Source organism: Buteo buteo, chromosome 17 (genome assembly GCF_964188355.1).
Source record: "Buteo buteo chromosome 17, bButBut1.hap1.1, whole genome shotgun sequence".
Taxonomy (NCBI): Eukaryota; Metazoa; Chordata; class Aves; order Accipitriformes; family Accipitridae; genus Buteo; species Buteo buteo.
In genome coordinates, this window is record NC_134187.1 from 3883226 (window position 1) to 3898874 (window position 15649).

A 15649-nucleotide genomic window follows, 5' to 3' on the forward strand; every position below is an offset into this window, starting at 1 on the left:
ATTTATTGCCTTTGTAACATAAAGAAACATGTCACCCCTAGTTAAATATACACTTTGCATGTTGAGAAAACCAGACATCTTCTCTGCAACATGAGAAAGAAAACTTGTCTGTATACTTGTCCATGCATTTCTGTGGTTTTCTGCAGTTCTGTGAGGTCTTCATTACACTTCGGTGCAGCACTTCCATTCTCTGTGAGGGCAAAGTCCCACTTGTTCTTGCAGACATTTGATTTTTGGAGGTACACAATGACCCCCCTCGTCTTGACAAGTATGGAAGTTTGATGTCGTGTCTGCAATGAAAAGGATTTAAGTCAAAACAGAAAACATTACACCACCATCTAAACCAGCTCATACATGGAAAGTGTCATGAAGTTCTGGTAACTGTGTCTCCAAAAGACACAAAAAGATGGACTATGGGGGTCATCAGAGCACTTCTGTTAAAAGAGGAATTTGTGACCCACCAACTTGGAAAAGAAACAACTGAGAGAGGGATATTGTAAAGGTATGAAGAAGGTGGATGCAGAAGTAGGTGGCACTGAATAAAATTATGAGGGGAGACGTTTTAAAACAAACAAGGAATTCCTAATAGGGGGGAAAATCCAGTAAAGACTTTTAAACACAAAGATGCCTAAATCTAAAAATCCTGAGCTGCAAATTCATGAAAGCCAGGACAATATATAAGGAAGTGTAATTATATGGTTGTGATGTTCATTAATGGTCCCTTTAAACACAGAGAATAACTGTATAGAAACATCCACTTCTGGCCATGGACAGATACAGGATGCTGCATCAGATGAACCTTAGGTCTGATTAGCACAGTTGGCTATAAAGCATATATTGATTAATGATATACTTTGACTGTTGAGGAACTCCAAAAATAAGCAAGTCCAGAAAGGGTTAGATAAATTTACAGGGAAGAGGTCAGCTGGCACCTATTAAACATAGCAGTGTGGATGCAGTCAGCAGCCCCCCAGCAGATGATTATGGGAAGTTATATCAAGGAAGGAAGACTCTGTGTGGATCACAATTTTTATTTTATTTCCCCTGGCATCTGTTCTGTTGGAGATAGGGTGTTGGGCTACGTGGTATTTGGCCAGCCCAAAATGGCAATTCTGTTCCTGTGCTCCGTGCTGACGTTAGTGGAGGAACAGACAGGTCCATCTTTGTAGGTGGGAGGAGATGGCTTAGGCCATTTGGAGACAAAGAGAGTAAGAGTGTGTTTTTCTGGCTTTAGTAATGTCCTCTCCAACATTGCCTGCCTGGGCAGGGGTGCCACACATACCTATGCAGCAGGTTCTCTGACGCCGAGAGCAAGTTCCAAAAGCGGCAAATGGCTCTGGGCAGGATTTCGAATGGAAGCAGAAACCGTGGTATCCAACACAACGTAAGGTGTCTTTGGGTAAGCTGAGACCTACAGGAAGAATGGGATTCCCAGCTGTGCTGCAGGATCAGTCCATTTCTCATGGTCTTCCTCCTGCTGAAACCCCACGGACCCCAATCAGGGGTCTGATACAAATACCCCCAAAGCCCAAGGCAGCTTTTCCAAAAGATTTGAGAAGCCTCATGGGAACTCACGGGACTCCAAGGAAAGCCTTTGTAAAACTAGAGAAAAATGTAGCTGTTGATGGCAAGTTTCTGAACACCCTCTGGGCATGCATGTTGTAGTGGGTAGGGACAGCCCAGCCTTTGGATGCTTCTGAGTTCTGGGACTGCAATGCTGCAGGCTGGTCATGCAAGGGACAGCATGCTGCTTGTATGCCCTGAGATGTACCTATGGCTGACTTAAAAAAAAAAATCAAAAGCTGGGATCTGGCCCAGTTAACAGGGACAAGCGGTTTGCCCAGTTCCTTCCTTCTCTGAAAGCCTTAGTCCAAGATGGGGAGTTTCATTAAGCATGAAGAAAAGCTAAGCTGAAATCACAATCAGTACATGAGTCAGTGCAGCAGGAGGGCTGAGGAAGGGGAACCAGCATATTCAGAGAGCTCAAGTAAACTTCACTGGCGTAGTTCAACTTAAGTAATACAAGGGAACACCTCTGCCACTCTTCTACCACACACAAAGGAGACAATATATGACCCTGGGGTAAGAAAAGGCAGATAATTTCCATGGTACCATCTTCCAGTAGTGCCACAAAGTGGCATAAAGAGACTTCAAATAGTCATATGGAACCAACAGCCAGTAGTGGCTTCTGTGGGGAAGTTCTGGTTTGACATCTGCTCACCATAGGTTAATTTTTCACTTCTGCTTCTAGACTGAGAAATAGGGAACAGCTCTAACAAAAGGAGCTGAAGAGCACGGAGGAGTACATTCTGCACCACCGCACAAGCTAGCCGTACCTCCTACACAGGCAGACCCCAGCGTGGGTCGTGCCCCTTACCTGGAACAGCCTGGAGGAGGAAAAGGAGAAGAGCCATGAGGCAGGAGAAGAGCTTCATGGTGGAAGGTCTCAGGTGCAGCGTGGAGACAGGGCCACGACGCCAGAACCTTTGAGCAGGGGAGGAGGGAGCACTCTTGCATTTATAGGGCTGTGGGAACAGACCTGGCTCTCCAGGGGACCTTGGCAGTGGTGAGTGCGGAAGGCGATGAGTACAGCTTGACCGCTGCACATGGCTAAACCTGGACAATGGCAGAGGGTCACAAAAGCAAGCCGAGAAGTACCTATATCTCCTTACGCGGCCACTGGGAAGGCTGTTTCTCAATACTGACCCACCCAGAGAGCATCGTTACTTGTAACTTCAAAGATCAGGGTGGTTGGTAATGGGCCACCCAGAGAAAATTAGCCATCGTTTTGGTGGGAGAGGAGGCACCTGGGAATATCAGAAGACTGTCACTGATTTTGGGTATAGCAGAGGGTCCAAGGTGCTACGGCAATGTTTGCAGTCTCCATTCATCCATGCAAAGAAATGACTTTTTTGCATCATTTCCCTAATTGAAAAATAAACTTTGAACCAACTAAACAACCAACTTTCTTTCTGAAAATATTAGTTGGTTGATATTATGGACTCAATTCAGTTGCCCAAATATATAGGCATAACTCCTGTGGGCTGCCCTAGGGTATCCAAAGAATCTCATAGGACTACCTGGTAAGACACAAGACCTCTGAGACTATCTGCATACGACTAGAGGGGCAAATCGATGGCCATGTGTATGGTCTAACTCATTTAAAATGGCACTGGACACTCACGTGTGGTCAACTGACTGAAGCTCAGTGGTGGTGGACCGTGCCACACTCAGATACCAAGATGTAGGCAACTACAATGGATGTGGCTGCATGGGAATGAGATGTTTAATTAGTGGTTCTAGGACTCAAATCACCTGTTTAGCTATAGTGGGACCTCAGGAGCCAACACATGTGCAGAAACCTGCACTGTAGATAGTTTTACTTAGCTGGCCGAGTCCAGAGCTAAGAGCATCTGTTGTCATTAAAGATGCCTCAGGGATCCCATCTGGCCTCCGGCTGCTGCTCCATGAGGATGCAGATCCCCTATGGCTCCTGCATGATATCTGCCAGCCCCAGGCAGACATCGATATTTTTATTGTCACAGGGCCTCTCAAATGGCTCTAGTCTCTATGTCTGTGCAACCGGGCCAATTCCTAAATGTTCTTCTCAGTTGTGAACTTCTGGTTGTTGCCATTTTGCAGAAAAAAAAAAGAAAAAAGAAAAAAAGAGAAGGTTATAGAATTGTTTGTAATGTCCTTCTTTGTGATGCAATTATCAAAAGGTTTGATACAAAATCAAGCACTTCTAGTAGGAAGGAATCCTGTTCTGAAACACCACTGTGTCAGTTAGACGACTCCCTGTGTAAGCCAGGAGACCCAGGGTACTGTCCCTACTCCAGCAGATGTATGATTTTTTTTAATACCACATACAACAGGGTAAAGAAGGTAAAATGAACATTTTTCTTTAGTACTTGCTAGTCTGAAAAGGAGCACTAATGGTTTTAAGGACCCCAGGGAAAAACAGAACTGGAGCTAGGTCTCACATATCCTAGCTACAGAGCTGTCAGACAAAAGAAATAATAATGTCCTCTTATTCAGCAATGTTGTATGAAACAGCCTTGAAAAGTCTTTCTTCCGTATGAATTGCTGCAGTGAATGCAAGCTGCATCTACAACTTGCCTTTGTATAACAAAATCCAAATTTATTCGTAAAGAGCAAGCCTACCCCTAATTTTCATGCTTGGATATCTAGTTTCAGGTATCTGAATGTGTATGGATTTAGATACCCAGCTGGTTTAGGTTTTTTCCTAACCTACAGCCTGTGTTGCATGCATAGCTGAACTTCTGAGTGATGCATCAAGCTGGAAAACAGAAAGGGCTTTGATTTGGACTTAAGTGAACTGGGACTTCTCCATGTTACTGCTCTGAAATTGCCATTGGAAAAAAAAATTATTTCGCTTAATGTGAAAAGTTGTGTTCATACTGAAATGAAACTTTCTGCACTGTGCAGGTGTAAGACACAAAGGAAATAAGAGTTGGGTCTTTGGAAATCCCCTCATGAAGTGGTGCTGCCTTAGTTTTATCCAGGCTGTTAAGCAGCAGAAAGAACCAAACTCCAGCCTGTCTTTTGTATCCAGAAAACAGCTGAGGAACAGTCAGCATCTCCAACTGAAATATCACCCATGCTATTTTCTCTCCAGAATTATTTAATAAATGTAAACAATATCTACAAAGAGTTTGCAGATCCCCTCACAACTTTGGGACCAAATCGTTGCAAACTTCATACAAGCATCAAACTATTATTTCTTAATTAAGAAAGGGTCCTGGGTCTACTCTGGGATGGCTAATGGCCTGGGATAGTCCTCAGGCAGACTTCGGTCCATAACTCTCTCCTGATAATTTTTGATGTCGCCTTAGCCATCAGGCTCTTCTGGAGCAAGTCTCTCGTGATGTCTCCTGCTGCTCCTTCTGCATTAAAGAAGAAAAGTGCAGGGCATGGCTCAGAAAACAGGGGTGGGCTTCAGCCACCTGGTCATAGGTGTCTCAATATAATCTAGGCGTCTGAGCTCCCGTTTTCAGCAGTGGGTAGGGGATTTCTGTGGCCACAAGGTAGACATCTAGTGATGTTTCAGGCACCCGTGGGTATGAGGCTTGACCAATACCATACCTCAAATGCTTTAGGGATGCCCATAAACTAGAAATGAGTAGTCGTCCACTCTCTGCTCCAAGGAGTCCTGAGGAAATGATTTGTCACTTTTCTGGTTTTTCAAGGACTGTTTGACAAACAAAATGGTTTGGGTTTTTTTCTTTACAACACCTTTCACAGAACAAAATAAAATTATTTGCTATTTTTATGGATGTGTTGCCCATTACCCCTTGTTGCTTTCTCTTGGGTACCAGTGTTGCATCACAGGACATACAGCAGGGTCATACATGAGGCACAGAGTATCAGCGTTTGCAGATATCATGAGCAGCACCCTCAGTTTTGCAGGTGTACAAAGGGCAGAGGACAAGTGAGATTGATGACACAGCTTTCATAAGGATCTGTCTGTACGGTGTTTGAATTGTGCTACCAACAGTCATAGTGAAACGGTAGCTGACAGCACGGGTTCTCCTTCAGAGCAGAAGAAACCACAGTCACTTGAGCCTGTTTCTATACATGATATTTATTAATGTTGTTCTGACCCAGTGGCCTTGATATCAACACTATAAACCTCGCCTTTAGTCAGTGTGCATTGTTCTCTGCCTTTCTGGTTTCTTTGTTAGCTTTTCATTTCAAATTTACAGGTGCCATTGAGTCTTCTGGGCAGCCATGTGGCCAGAGAGCTATTTGTGTCCATTTTCAGGAACTCCAGGGAAATGGATAAAACAAAGACCTTGACAAGAAAACTTCAGTTGGCTCAGGTTCCCACTGAAGCCAAGGGGAGTATCTCAGCTCTCAGACGGGACCTAACATTGTACTTTGTCAGACCCGAGCAGGAACTCAGCTTTCTAATTCTGCAAAGTTATTTTTTAAATTGCAAAAAGTCGACCTGTTTCTGAATCTGTCGATTCCAAAAACCATGAATCTTTCCCTGGGACTCCCATCCCTTTGAGAGCGTGAGGAAGGGAGTATGCATGAGAAGGGAGGACTCCCCTTTCATTTTGAAATTTTCAGTCAATGGGCCTGGGACAGCTCTGAAGTAACCTCGGACACTAAAATTATGGGAAACATCTGCTTCCTCCAAGAACTTATACCGATTTGCATTATGGCAATGTAAATCAGCAGAATTTGATTGTAGTTGGGGTGCAGTGCTCCTTGAACTAGCTGAAAACCCTGACCTTATTTATAACATTGTAAGGCATTGGAAAGGTGTATTGGGGGGAAAACGGGGTGTTCTGCTGAGAAGTTTGAAAATTTCCGTATTCTATCAAACTGATCTCATACAGACACCGATATATTCTGCTTAAAAATAAAAATGAACACAGCAAAGCCAAGCATCCAGAAATACCTCCTGCATCTCTTCAAGGCATTTTATGTCCCTAGTACTGTATCAACTATCCAACACACAAATACTTACCTGTGCGGAGACACCTACTTTAAATGGCCAAATTTTTGAGCTGACTCCCACCCTCAGGCAGGATTCAGTTGCCTGAACATAATATCACTATAGATGTGGTAGAACATCCAAGATATTTGCAAGGGACAGAGATCTGTGGGATACTCAATGTTTCTGAAGGGGCAAATAGAGACCAGGCAGCATATCCCACGAGACAACACTAGATACCTGAATTTAGGCGGCTGAATCTCTCCCATTATGTCATGCAGTTGGAAATTAAGCCAGTACCAGAGTGGGAGAGACGAGGAGAGGTGTCACTGGGAGGTGGTCGGAGGGGAGCAGGCAGAAGGCGAAGTTCCCCGTGGTCACATCCGAGGCTGTAATTCTACAAAACTGTGGGCTGGTGGGGGGAAAGTCTAAAAGAGACCAGTGGGACCGAATAGCCAAAAAAAAAAAAAAGGGATGGTGGGGGCTGTGGAGAAAGAACTGTATTTCCAGGAAGGAAACAAGCTGAATTTTCAGCCTGGCCTAGGGATGGAGGGTCCTTCGCTGAGCAAAACGCATCTCCAGGCTGGCTTCGCAGGTTGTGGAGCCCATGGGCTGGTTCATGGCTCCCTCTCGCGGGGAGACAGGCTGGAGGAGGAAGGGACAGCAAGGTCCTTCTGGTGATGGACAGGTAGGTGACTGCCTCTGTGCTCCATCATCAGCAGGGATAACTCACAGAGGGAACGCGGGACAGTTATTAATACGTTTGAGGAGCAGGGATGGGGTTTGGTTTCAGGCATCGAATTTTAGGGACTGGAGTGAGTTGCGCACATCCAGGAGAAGTGTGTCGCTATAAAGTTAACTTTTTTCTAACTTCATGTGATTTTATATCACTTGCATAACTTTAAAAAACTTTGTAACCGTGGTAAGAATGGGAGCGCTGCTGCCTAGTGCACAGGCAGGCATCTTCCTTGTAGACACATCCAAGTTTCTAAAGCAGCATCCCACCCAGGAGACCTTCCCCTAGTGCTTCATGCCTTGCTAATCAATGCTGACTGGTACAGTCAGACAGCAGTAAACACATGATACCAGGGTGGGTTTTTTTGTTTGTGTTGTTTTTTGTTTTTTTTTAAATAAAACTCATTTTTAAAAGCTTGAAAATGCAGGATTTCAGAGAGTCTTCTGCCAAGATTCCTTTTTTCACAAAAGAAGAACGTTTCCACGTAGAAAAGTATGCTACCACTAGCCCAGGTGAGAGTGATGTGACTTGCTCCCAAACAATTATCCACAAATAGAAATCTAATAAAGTTCAGCAGTGGTCTTTCCCTCCAAATGAATATCGTACATCTTATGTTTGTAGACAGTACATACAGATAGTGGACAAGCAGCTCATTGGCTATGTAGTTCAAGCAAACTGCTAGATAACTATATCCACTGCAGAAAATAAATGCATCCATTAAACTATCAATTATGCCATTCCTCATTTGGGTGCTGTAATTTTCATTTGCATTAATAAACCATTTTCTCAGTTTTTGTCCTCATTTCTCAAGGATTTTTCTGAAATGGATCATTCTTAATAACAACACTAAATTCTGCTTTGCACCACAAACTTGTACACTTAAACAGTTTGTTTTCTTTAAAAAGAAAGATGTATTAGTAACAGTGTCAGACCTCTGAGATTTTTAACATGACCTCTGGGGCAAGCAGGAACTGAGTGCAAATATGTCAGAATTTGTGACACTAGGCAGAAGGTAGAGCAGTGAGGAACAATGTGGGCTGAAATGGAGGTGGAGGAAAGGAAAGATGGGTTGAGCAGAAAAAAACATGCTCTGAAAGAGAAAGGGAATGGGACAGATGGAGGCGCAGCCACCCTGCTTCTATCCAGTCCTGCAGGAGGTCCAGATAAAATGGGACATTGATGAACAAGGTGTAACAACAGCTGGTTTTGAGAAAAATGCCTGATGGATTTCTGTTAGAAAAATGTCTTATTGCTGGCAGAATACATGACAAGGCAAGGGAATAAGCCAGAGCCAGGGCAATACCCAAGGTTGGTTACCCACCGCTCCCAGAAGGACACCAGGGCAGCCTGATTCCCATCACCTCCACCATGGCCAGGCTGTGGGCAGGATTAGGTCGAGTCAGGCAGGACTCAACCCTGCCGTCTCCTGGTGCATTGTCCATTGCACCACTGGCCCCAGCCCCCTGCCCGTGTGGTGCCCCCACCACGTCCCTGCCCCAAGCAGCCTGGCACCCAGCAGACTTCCTCCAGCATGCTGCGGTGGGCATGGAGTTGGAGAGGAAGAAGGAAAGTTTCGTCTCCTCTCTGACACCTTTTCCGTGACAACCTTGTAGTAACCACCATGGGGAAAGGCAGCCAGAACTGGTGGTGAACTTTCCCGCACTGGTGAGATCTCTTGCCTTCCTTGCAGAAGGTCGAGCTGCCGTTCCCAGCTAAACCAGCGCTTGGTTCCCTGCACCAGGAGCCGTAGTGTCCATCGGCGACTGGGCTGAGCCCACGGGCTGTCTGCTCTTCCCACCGCCCACCGCTGCCTGTGGGTGCGTGCACCTGGGTGACTCCTGGCCCCGCAGAACACCCCGTCCCACTCTGCACTTTTATCTCCCAGCGTGGACTCCTTTCTCCAGCCAGTCCTTGGCCACCCCCGCCTGCCCCCCCCGCCGCAGACCTCCTCCCTGCCCACCGCGACCACCGACCACCGCCCTTCCCACCCGACCTCGTGGCGCAAGGGCAGCGCGTCTGACTCCAGATCAGAAGGTTGTGTGTTCGAATCACACCGGGGTCAGCCCCCACGCACCCCTCCACGCTCACTCTGCTTTTCTCGGCGGCTCCGCAGGGCACCGCACAGCAACTACACGGGGGCACCTTCGGCGGGGAACACCATGCCCACACCTTGCCTCTCGGACAGCCCGTGCTGGCTGCACCTCATGGAGCCTCACCAAAGCACCTGCCAGGGCTTGGCCTCCGCTACGTGGGGGGGGACTCATCAGCGGGACGAAGGAGCTGAACCCTTCCTCACAAAACTCCAACAAGAGTCGTAACCGCATGCCCACTCACTCCCTCCGCGGGGACCTGCGCTTTTCCTCAGGCAGTGTTTCCCCAGAAGGGTAACGTGAGGACTTCTGGAGGGGAGCCGGGGCAATTACTCAACGACACCCCATGGCCATAGGGACAGGTTTCCCAAGAACAACAGGACAAGTCTTTTCTGGGGAGCTCTCATCTGCTCAGCCTCACCCACCTGAGAGCCCACAAGAAGGCGATGGAACAAATACTCCCGAAAGCCGTGCCCAAATGAAGGAAGGCTGTGACGATGACTGCAGGCAGAGACCGTGGATCTACCAAGGGCAGACCGCTCTTGGCCGGCGCGACAGGTTTCTTTGCGGAGATGACTTCCTCGGTGTTCAAGAGGACACCAGGGAGCATCGCTCATCCGGGCTTTGCTTTGCCCTCTGACAGGGTCTCCCAGACCGCAGCAGGACGCGGAGACGGAGCGCCTGAGCCGAATCACAAGGCGAAGCAAAGGGGCTGGAGCAGGGGGCCGGGGGGGTGGCTTGCGGTCAGCGCTCGGCGGCCCGGCTGCCGTTCCTCGCTGCTTGAGGTCGCGTTGGGTGGTGTTTGGTGTGTTGGTGCTGAGCCCAGAGGGTGTTCTGCGGAACGAAGGGGGGAGCAGCCTGCGGGGGCACAGGGGTGGCCAGGGGCCGGGGCCAGTGGCGCAATGGACAACGCGCCTGACTACGGATCAGGAGACTGCAGGTTCGACTCCTGCCTGGCTCGACACTTTTAGCCTGGACGCGGCTGCTCCTGCTCCCTTCGCCAGGGCCTTCCTCCTCCTCACCATCATCCGTCCATGGCAATAATCCCTCCTCTTGAGCTGGCGGCTATGTCCTTGCAGTTGGCCTTCGTGGGTGCAAGGGTATACTGCTGACTCTTGTTTAAGTTGTTGTTCTCCGGGACTTTCTCTGCCCTTTTCTGCACAGCTGTTTTCTCGACAGTCGCCCCCAGTCTGTAGTGCTGCGTGAGGTTATCCCATCCCAGATAGCCCAGGGCGCTGTTTGCCTTTGCTGAACTCCTTTCTCCCTGTCCAGGTCACTCTGAATGAGCCGACCCTACCAGTGTCAGCTGCTTCCCTCCCCACTGGTGTCATCTGTGAAAATTCCATGAACACGATAGGTTTCATCCTATCCTGTTGGTGAGTATGTCAACGAAGGTGTCCAATAGCATCAGTGTCAGCTTGAACCCCTGAGGAGCGCTAGGAGCAATTAACCACCATTTGCCCTTCCAGCCCCTGACCACAACCCTTCAAGCCAATATCCCAGACCATTTTCCACCCACCCCTTACCCACCGCTAGTAGTGAGGCTTCAGGCAGCTTTCACTCAGTGGTGCTCAGGAAGACAGAGAGGACATCGGCCCAGGGCTTTTGAATAAAACACACACTCAGAGACCTCAGGGGCAGTCTTGCTGCCCGGTAGTCTAAGTCTAAGTAAGTCATCAGGCCAGGCCAAAGAGGACTTGAGGAGCTCTGGCTCTTGAAGCAGGTGGCAGCTTTGAGGTAGCGTGTCGCAAAACGACGTTTCTGCGATGCTGATGCCAGACAGATGGACCAAAAGCCTGGAAGGGGAAGGACCTCATGAAGACAGCTGTCCCTTGTCACCTCCACGACAACCAGACAGTTTCAGGGCGAGCCAGGCAGGAGTCGAACCTGCAGTCTCCTGATCCGTAGTCAGGCGCGTTGTCCATTGCGCCACTGGCCCCGGCCCCTGGTCACTCCTGGTGCCCCCCCCCCGTTTTCTGTACCCCCTGGATGTGTTGGTGGTCAAAGGGAAGTGGCAAGACCCCACCTAGCTCTCTCCTGCCCCATCCATGACAGCCTTGCCCTATTCATCTATGGGAGAGAGGTCAGTATTGGTCCCGCTGGTCCTACCACCCAGGAGAAGTGGTCCCTGTGCTGAGTCCCCCCCCACAAGGAGGCCAGGCAGCAAGGGCAGGTGGTGGTCTGCAGCCCCTCAGCTGCTCTGGTGGGTTGGAGGTGACATCTTGCCTGCCCCATGGGAGGTATGGCTACAATTCCCAGCCAAGGCAGGGCTTGGAGCAGCCCAGGGCTCTCTGGAGCTGTCGTGCACAGCTGAGGGTTGAGCTCAGCCCAAGGCCACCAGTTTTGTCCTCTGCTTAGTCCTGCCTGATGGCAGAGGGCAGAGCAGGTGAGCTGTGGGTAGAAGATCTTGTTTGATGGCCAATTGGTCTGGGCTAGCCAGTACATGGGCAACTTTGACCTTCCTTGTCCAAGCCACATGCAGCGTGAAGGTACCACAGAGGTGGTGGCAAGCCCATGAGTCTGCCAACGTGGGATGGAGCAGCAAAAGAACATGGAAGCAGGAACTTCCCATTGAATAATAGAGTGATTCAGGTTGGAAATTACACGTGAAGGTCTCTAGTCTAAATTTCTCCTCAACTTATGACATTCAGATCAGTGTCTTGCCTGCTTGAACTCCAAATAACTCCAAAGATGGAAAGTCCACAGCCTCTCTGGGCCCCTCTTTCAGTGATTTACCACCCTTGTGGTGAAATTTTTTTGCCAAAGTCCAGCAAGAAGGGAGAAACTCCAGGCAAAGGCAGGCCACCATGGAGAACAGAGGTCCCCTGTCACCATCAGTACTACGGCCAGGCTGTGGGCAGGAAAATGGCGAGCCAGGCAGGAGTCGAACCTACAATCTCCTGATCCGTAGTCAGGCGCGTTGTCCATTGCGCCACTGGCCCCGGCCTCCCAGAGCTCCGGGGGGAGCAGGGGAGGGTGTAAAGAGGATTTAGTTAAGTATCGAAAAAATAGGATTTTATGAGATCGCTACAAAGCAGATGTTCTAATCCCCTGCTCAGAACACAAAAGTCTTTGACATTAGGTCATTTAGTTAGTCGAGCTTTGAATGTCTCCAAGGATGGGAACTCCAAAACCTCTCTGTGACCCTGTTCTAATATGTGATGTCTGATGCCTGAAATTTTTTTCCTGTCATCTAATAGAGATTTTTTGTGATGTAATTTGGTTTTGTTGAGCTCCATCCTCTATGCCCGCAAGAAAAGCCTGGCTCCACTTTCTCTGTAGGCACACACAGCGTAAAACAAGATTATAATCCTTCCTTGACCTCTTCTTCTCCATATTCTAGAAACCTAGTTCTCTAGGCCACTCCTGGTCCACTGGTTGGACCACCAGACCCAGTGTTGGGATCACCAGCTGGAAACGCAGCAAGTGTCCTGTTAGTAAGGGAGTTTGCAGGTGTTGACACCGATACTGACACTCTTAAATGTCTTCATTAACAACCTGCATGATAGGATGGGGTGCACATTCAGCAAGTTTCTGGATGACATCAAATTGGGAGCAGAGGCTGGTACACTGGAGGGCAGGATTGCTCTTCAGAGGCACTTTGTGAGGCAGGAGAAATGGGTTGATAGGAACTTCATGAACCTTAAAGAGAACAAAATTAAAGTCCTGACACATGGGGAGGAAGCACCCCAGCAGCACCCTGCAGACATGAGGAACCTTCACCCTGCGATTCAACCACACCACCTCCTGATCTGGAGTCAGATGTACTGCCCTGATATCGAAACCTCCACTTCCCCAGGCCAAATACATCCAGTTCCCATGGCTTCTCCTCACACAGCGAGCGTGAGGAGAAGCCATGGGACCAACAGCAGGCCATTTTGGTGGCCCTCCGCTGGACTTGTTCCAGCTTATCAATGCCCTTATACTGGGTGCCCCAGCACTGTGTCCATTATTCCCAGTTTGGAACATAAGTAAGCAGTGGGAATAGAGGGATGTCGGTACTGAGCAGAGTGATGAGACAAGGTGCCCAGTTCATCGCCAGGTCTGGAGGAACTCTTTACAGGGCAAAAGCCCACTCCAGCACTTTTGCCCTGCAGAAGGGCTGGGAGGACGGATGATGGTGAGGAGGAGGAAGGCCCTGGCGAAGGGAGCAGGAGCAGCCGCGTCCAGGCTAAAAGTGTCGAGCCAGGCAGGAGTCGAACCTGCAGTCTCCTGATCCGTAGTCAGGCGCGTTGTCCATTGCGCCACTGGCCCCGGCCCCTGGCCACCCCTGTGCCCCCGCAGGCTGCTCCCCCCTTCGTTCTGCAGAACACCCTCTGGGCTCAGCACCAACACACCAAACACCACCCAACGCGACCTCAAGCAGCGAGGAACGGCAGCCGGGCCGCCGAGCGCTGACCGCAAGCCACCCCCCCGGCCCCCTGCTCCAGCCCCTTTGCTTCGCCTTGTGATTCGGCTCAGGCGCTCCGTCTCCGCGTCCTGCTGCGGTCTGGGAGACCCTGTCAGAGGGCAAAGCAAAGCCCGGATGAGCGATGCTCCCTGGTGTCCTCTTGAACACCGAGGAAGTCATCTCCGCAAAGAAACCTGTCGCGCCGGCCAAGAGCGGTCTGCCCTTGGTAGATCCACGGTCTCTGCCTGCAGTCATCGTCACAGCCTTCCTTCATTTGGGCATGGCTTTCGGGAGTATTTGTTCCATCGCCTTCTTGTGGGCTCTCAGGTGGGTGAGGCTGAGCAGACGAGAGCTCCCCAGATGCTCCTGACTCTTCCAGAAAAGACTTGTCCTGTTGTTCTTGGGAAACCTGTCCCTATGGCCATGAGGTGTCGTTGAGTAATTGCCCCGGCTCCCCTCCAGAAGTCCTCACGTTACCCTTCTGGGGAAACACTGCCTGAGGAAAAGCGCAGGTCCCCGCGGAGGGAGTGAGTGGGCACGCGGTTACGACTCTTGTTGGAGTTTTGTGAGGAAGGGTTCAGCTCCTTCGTCCCGCTGATGAGTCCCCCCCCGCGTAGCGGAGCCCAAGCCCTGGCAGGTGCTTTGGTGAGGCTCCATGAGGTGCAGCCAGCACGGGCTGTCCGAGAGGCAAGGTGTGGGCATGGTGTTCCCCGCTGAAGGTGCCCCCGTGTAGCTGTTGTCCGGTGCCCTGCGGAGCCGCCGAGAAAAGCAGAGTGAGCGTGGAGGGGTGCGTGGGGGCTGACCCCGGTGTGATTCGAACACACAACCTTCTGATCTGGAGTCAGACGCGCTGCCCTTGCGCCACGAGGTCGGGTGTGAAGGGCGGTGGTCGGTGGTCCTGGTGTGGGAGGGAGGAGGTCTGCGGCGGGGGGGGCAGCCGGGGGCTCCAGGAACCCCAAGAAAGGGGCTATGGGGGTAGAGAAGGCAGGGTCAGCCCTTCAACAGAGGTCGGCCAAGTCGTGCCCCCAGCCCGGTGACCCGGCCGGAGGGTGAAAGCCCGCGGAGGAGTGGGGCAGAGGCACGGAGTGACCAGCACGGGTCCAGGGTACGTGGGGGCAGCTGAAGTCAAAGCCCACTCCACTCTCCTCCTGGGGGGAAGGTGACCCCAGCCAGGCTGTGCAAATGGCGTGAGGGTCCCTCCCGCGCCGGGGCTTGAGGTGGGTGCTGGGCGTCTGCCAGGTGAATGGGGGTCTCTCCCCAGGGAGCTGGTGGGCCACCATCCCTCCTGCCCCTCTGGAGACACCACGCTCAGGAGCCTGTTTCTGCTGGGAGAGGCCCTGCAGGGCTGCTCTGGGTGACGGTCATGCTTTGGCCTTCTTCCTCTGAAGTACCTCGTTTAGAGCCCTCCTTGCAGGCTTAGCAAGGCGACTGGCAAAGATGCTCCCACTCCTCTGTCCGGTGAATCGAAAGCCGCCTGCCCTCAGGGAACAGCCCATGGCCGCAAAATCCAGGATGACATTCGGGCAGAGCATCTCTCAGCCCTGACCTCGTGGCGCAATGGTAGCGCGTCTGACTCCAGATCAGAAGGCTGTGTGTTCAAATCACACCGGGGTCAGGAAAGATGTCCCACCGCCACGGGGGAGCCCTGTGAGATGGGCATCTCGTGGGCCGTTGTTTTTGCCTTCCCACTCTGTACCCCACAGCCCTGGCGAAGGGCAGTAAATGAGCCACGGCAGAGTGGTCTTTCCTTGCTGGACCAGTGTTGGGAAGTATCTGGATAGCTTCAGCCTTCCCTCGTCCTATGTCTACAAAGGAGATAGGATTAGTTGCCATCCCATCTGTGGCTCCACATCTGGGTACCGCTTCTTCTCGTCCAAATCTCCCTCCAGAAGGGCAAGGGCATCTGACTCCAAATGAGGACTTCTACAAAAGCCCCAGCCTGCAGTCTCCTATTCTTTAGCAGGGCA

The 15649-nt window shown here is 50.5% G+C and overlaps 7 non-coding genes across 7 annotated transcripts; 3 read left to right on the forward strand and 4 right to left on the reverse strand.

Annotated features, from left to right (window-relative positions):
- Positions 1–9192: 9192 nt before the first annotated feature.
- TRNAW-CCA (transfer RNA tryptophan (anticodon CCA)) lies at positions 9193–9264 on the forward strand. The gene has a single exon. It is a non-coding gene; the product is annotated as a tRNA-Trp (tRNA).
- Positions 9265–10180: 916 nt separating this feature from the next.
- On the forward strand, positions 10181–10253 carry TRNAR-ACG (transfer RNA arginine (anticodon ACG)). Its single transcript has one exon. It is a non-coding gene; the product is annotated as a tRNA-Arg (tRNA).
- A 905-nt stretch (positions 10254–11158) lies between these two features.
- Positions 11159–11231, reverse strand: TRNAR-ACG (transfer RNA arginine (anticodon ACG)). Its single transcript has one exon. It is a non-coding gene; the product is annotated as a tRNA-Arg (tRNA).
- A 930-nt stretch (positions 11232–12161) lies between these two features.
- Positions 12162–12234, reverse strand: TRNAR-ACG (transfer RNA arginine (anticodon ACG)). Its single transcript has one exon. It is a non-coding gene; the product is annotated as a tRNA-Arg (tRNA).
- Positions 12235–13473: 1239 nt separating this feature from the next.
- TRNAR-ACG (transfer RNA arginine (anticodon ACG)) lies at positions 13474–13546 on the reverse strand. The gene has a single exon. It is a non-coding gene; the product is annotated as a tRNA-Arg (tRNA).
- A 935-nt stretch (positions 13547–14481) lies between these two features.
- On the reverse strand, positions 14482–14553 carry TRNAW-CCA (transfer RNA tryptophan (anticodon CCA)). Its single transcript has one exon. It is a non-coding gene; the product is annotated as a tRNA-Trp (tRNA).
- Positions 14554–15225: 672 nt separating this feature from the next.
- Positions 15226–15297, forward strand: TRNAW-CCA (transfer RNA tryptophan (anticodon CCA)). Its single transcript has one exon. It is a non-coding gene; the product is annotated as a tRNA-Trp (tRNA).
- Positions 15298–15649: the final 352 nt, after the last annotated feature.